Consider the following 5,501-nt stretch of genomic DNA (forward strand, 5'->3'; position numbering starts at 1 on the left):
CACACACACAAAAAGGTTCGGTGGATGTCCTTCGAGCGCGACACGGTGACGCACCGTTCGATCGACCGCGCGGCCGCGGTTCACGTGCTTGCACAAGATTCCGTATCGTGGCTGTGGTACTAACTAATAAAAGCGCTGCCTAAGTCTAATGTTTACGTGTACTAGTACGGTTTTCTTTTAAGTTTGACCATAAACATAGTTCTGCTGGGGCCTCAGCACAACACACCCTTGAAAATAAACTAAGCAACTAGTTCGCTTGACACTGCAGTTGAACCAGCATGAGCGACGGCACTGCCACCTACTCGGAATCTGAGTCCACGTCCTCGACTTCGTCCTCGTCCCTCTTCCTCTTCCTCTTCGCCGATGCTTCTTTGCTTGAACCGAACACTGGGCTCTGCTTCTTCATCCAACCCTTGTAGATATTTAAACAAAGGTAGGCATCCATTGCTGCGTACAGGATGTGATCTTCATCTAATGTCTTCGACTCCCATGCATGATGAAACTCGTGATGAGGTTTCTTCAGTTTAGTGTACGAAGGATCAATCATGGCTGCTGCCAGGGTCAACATTGAAGGTTGAGAGGAGGACACCAGGCTTGCCTTCTGGAGATCGAAGGGCTGGCCTACAACGAGACCTATCCGACGCAGGACATCCCTATCGTTCTTAAAGCCTACAGTAACGAATTTCACTCTTTTGTCCTTGAGGAAGTTCTTAAAATCCTGGCACTCAACGTCGGCATGGCATATGTGGTAGACCAAGCAAACATTATGTACGCAAACGTGGATCACGGCGGGCTTCTTCCTCTCTTCGTCCTTTAGATCCTTCTCTCGTCCCAGGACTGTGGTGTACTCAACATCTAGCCCAGCGACCCACTCATCTGTTGAACTGTTGAACATGCGTAGGAAGCGAGCAAGCCAAGCTTTCACTGTCTCGGATCCACGTGTGTAGATGACGATGAACTGATCGTCGGTGATGGCTCTAACCTGGTACTCAGTGGCGACAATGGAGATTTGGGAGGCCATGGATTTTGGAGGAGGGTTAGGAGAAGTTGAACTGTTGTATCCCGCAAAAAAAACTAGGAGCGAACTAATGTGAAAGGACGGGACGACTGGGAGCGAACTGTTGTAAGGTAGAAGACAGGGACGAGTAGGGCATGCGAATGGCGTGGGGTTGCTGGCTTGCCCGGTGGATAAACGGCTGCAAGCCCCCAAAGAGTTCTCGAGAACTATGTGGGACCCACTAGATGTCATGTCTACTAGACCCATATCGTAGGCCTGACGGTATAGCTTCTGCCTGTTCGCACGCCATGCCGGCGCGTGGATGTAACTTCACTTAATTCCGTCAAACGTCGCGCCTCCCATGACCTTCGCCTCCCTCGCGCGGTCGCGCCCTTTGAGACTTCGACCGGCTATAAATGAGCAATTGTTTTGCCTTTTTTTAGACAAGCAATTTTTTTGCCTACTCCGCATGCATGATACTCCCTCTGGTCCTTTTTACTCCGGTCAACCGTTTGCAAAGTGTTTGACCAAATTTATACTTTTTTTGAACACCACGTTATATTAATTAACCAGCCACACCAGTACACTCATTCGATAGAATATTCACCACACAGGGCGGTACGTTATATACAAGAATACCATCTAATCTATTGTCAAAGTTATACTTAGCGATTAAGTGTGCGACCTTATTGGCCGAACGGCTAATCTTTGACAATTGAAGATTGTTGATCAACTTCGAGATGCTCAACGCTTTCATCTTCAGGTCACGCATAGCAGACCTGTCATAGTCCCCTGATGCAAGAGACGCTACCACAAAAGCGCAATCAGTCTCTAAAATTACAGGATTATGAAGAGAAATACCTATGTAGAGACCGGCAATGCAAGCCCTAAGCTCCGCTTCCTCCACGCTTTGACAGGCATCAATGAAATCCCACGACCAAATTTATACTAAAAATATCAATATCTACAATACTGATTATAATGAGTATAAGAGAGAGATGATTATTGTAACATAGGTAGATACCGTAACATAATAAATGTGATGCTACTATGTGTCATGCATGGCAATAAATGAGACCACCTATGATACTAATCTATGATACTATGCACTATAGAGGTAGTAACATAGACTAGTAACATATGCATGTTACTAGTCTAAGTTACTCCCCACTATGACCAGCCTTAGAGTACCACTACCTCCCTTCTAGTTTAAAGGGCTCGATTCAAAAATTTCACCTACTCTTAGCAAGATAGTAGAGGCGGTGGAATAGTTTTTGAAGTCTGCAAAAGTACTCAACTAGTGCTGTCGTTCTTCACAAAAAATGTGTTTACCAATGCATGCATGAACACTAGTTACTCTAACCCCCCTCTCTTCTTTAATTCTTTGCCACATCAGCATGTTTGCTATTCCCGTGTGCATGATACCAGCTAAGATACCACCATTATGGCCAGCCTTAATCATCGCATGCAATAATTTAGTGCACCTTGAAATATGAACATGTGTGGGCCGCGTATGTTTTAAATGACTTGAGACTATACCTAGCCCGGCATGCAAGATGACTTATTATGCACCGTTCCCCATACCTGCAGGAAGCCCGTTCGTCTCCAAATCTTTTCCTCTCCATGTATGGAAACAATATGCCTGCCAAACTCTCCTTCTCCCTCCGGAGGTCCCACCACTCCACCCCGTGTGAAAAAAATCTACATGCATGACTCTCCTCCCCCCACGCTCGTCCAATCCGTTGTGACCAGCAATATTTCCACCCCTTCGCTCCCCCATAATTTACTCCAACAAATATGCCCACGTAGCTGTTACTTAACTGCAGGTGCATTGGGTCACTGACATATGGGCCCAACAGGGGTCTGGCCCACATGTCAGTGACACAACTGGACCTGCAGTTAAGTCAGTGCAGCTCAGTCCATATCTTACGTAGGTGTGCCAGTGCTCGCTATAAATACTGGCCTCCCACGACATCGCTATCTCCTCCCCCTCACGTTCACGTTCATCGCTATCTCCTCCCCCTCCCTCTCACGCCGACCACCATGGCATCGCCCCTCCCAAGCCCTAGGAGCCCCTCGCTGCACCGCGCGGACGGTCACGCGTCGCTGTTCCGTTCCTTGCCGCCACTAGTCGAGGAGGACACGTCGGTGTTCCGCTCCTCGCCGCTACGCGACGCATCGCCGTTCCGTTCCTCGCCGCCACTAGTCGAGGAGGACGCGTCGGCGTTCCGCTCCTCGCCGCGATGCGACGCGTCATCGTTCCGTTCCTCGCCGCCACTAGTCGAGGAGGACGCGTCGGCGTTCCGCTCCTCGCCGCGACGCGTTGAGGTGGACGCGTCGGCGTTCCCAATCTCGCCAGCACGCACGCCGGAGGACGCGTCGGATCCCCGCTACGAGGAGAACGCCGCGCCGCCCGCCGAGCCCCCCAGCCTTGAGGAGCTTTTGAAAGAAATGGATGTCGCCTTGTGGGAGGCTTTGCCTCCAGCAGAGCGCGCCAAAATAGAGGCGGAGAAGAAGGCCGAGGAAGAGTAGCGCACCGCGGAACAAGCTGCCTGGGAGGCCTATGTCGCGTCCGAGAGAGTCAGGCAATTGGCTCTTTGGCAGAAGGCTCGTGCAAGGGCCGTGAGGGTGGCGGAGGACGCCCGTGCCAACGCCCTGAGTGCAGTCGGGCCCAAGCGCCTCATCTACGCTTGGCGGTACGTGGACCGGGTGCACGCTTCTAGCGAGGAGGCGTACCTGTTGGCGCCGGATCACCACACCGGTGAGATCGCGCTCGCCCGCCGGCAAGCCGCCAATCAGCACCTCGCGAGTTGCGAGGCCGAGGAAGAGGCGTTGTGTCGGCGCGCTGGGAAACGGCCGCGCAGCAGGGCACTCGTGGGGCGCCGCAAGCGCTCCTGCAAGCGCCGTGGCTTTTAGGAGGAGTATAATTTTTGTTTCGTAAGGCGATCTCATTAGTTTTGGGACGCAAATGATAAATCCCGAACGTTCAGGAATTTTTAGCGTCCTTAATTAATTATGTAAAAGGGAAAGTTTGGAAACCTTGTGTATTCGTACGCATTTTACAAGTACGTGCATATAGCACAAACTTTACTATATAATGTCGCACTACACGTCTCTCTCGATATATGCTTGCAGACTGTGCTACTCCCTCTGTCCAGGTCAGTAAGTCATCTTTGGTTGTGCACCGTGACCAAGAAGGAGGGAAGACTTATACACCTAGACGGAGGGAGTACTACTATTACTTATGTACGTGCAAATGCACGTTTTAACATTACGATGCGGTTTTTGTAAAAGTAGAAAAATAGCACTAGTCAAGCTTGTGAAACGATTCAATGCAAAACAAATGCAAAAATGCTCATTTGATTGTTTACTTTTAGATTCCTTCTCTGTGGTTATTTCTCTGTCGTACTTTGTACGGAGTATCTCACTGGTTGGAAAGGCATGAAATTCCCAAACTGCTTCCTACACCCTGTATCGAATTTTTTGCCTAACAAGTTGGAAAGGCGTGCAATTGGAATTCCAACTTGAGTACTACTACTAGTAGGAGTACCAGGGGCCAGTTCTTTTAGGCTTCTAGATTAGTAATCCCATAAGAGCAAGTACAATAGAGCTGAGTCAGCGGGCTATAAGAAATAAACTAGTATATTTCTGCTTAGTTGGAGGAAAGAGAAGAGGAGAGAGAAGGTAAGCGGGCTCTTCATGAAGAGCCAGCTCTAGCACGTGCTCCTAGGCACTTTGTGAGAATGAGAAGTGGGCCACATAATAAAAAAGTAGTACACTCTTTTGATCTATTATTGTACATGTTGGCTATAAGATGGGCTGTAGATGACATGGCACTGGCTTATAGCCAGCAGCTGGCTATACTATTAACCATGCTCTAACTACTACCTCCGTCCTGGTTTATTGGTCCCCATTGTAATCTGTGTCAAATTTTGATCATAAATTTAACTAATGAAATGTTAGTGCATGTCACATGCACTACTCCATCCGTCTAGGTGAGTAAGTCATCTTAGGTTGTGCACCGTGACCAAGGAGGAGGAGAAAACGAGAAATGTTAATGTTTATTTGCTAATTAATAGTATTGCATGCAATGAACTAACCACTGCATGTCGTGTTTGATATCTCAAGTCATTAAAAGCATGCACACTCTTTATCTCTTATTGGTTGATATGTCAAGAAACAAGAAACGAGGTAGAAGTTAATGCACCGCGCCTAAGTGTTTTGGGATTATTTGGTTTTCGTAAGATGACTTACACACCTAGGCGGAGGGATTACAATGGTGAGGAATAAACCAGTTAAATCTTTGGTCAAAATTTAGCAAAATTACAATGGTGAGGAATAAACCAGGACGGAGTAGTAGTTTAGAAGCCCAAATAAATGAGTGAGGCGCCTTATTGTTACTCTCCACTGTGACTAGTCTTGTGGGAAAAGCTGGGGAAGCCGCCAAAAGAGTTAGCCCTAGGAGTAGTAGCTAGGGATCGAGTGTGCGAGAAAGTAAATGCAG

The sequence above is a fragment of the Triticum aestivum genome, chromosome 3D (assembly GCF_018294505.1).
Source record: "Triticum aestivum cultivar Chinese Spring chromosome 3D, IWGSC CS RefSeq v2.1, whole genome shotgun sequence".
NCBI lineage: Eukaryota > Viridiplantae > Streptophyta > Magnoliopsida > Poales > Poaceae > Triticum > Triticum aestivum.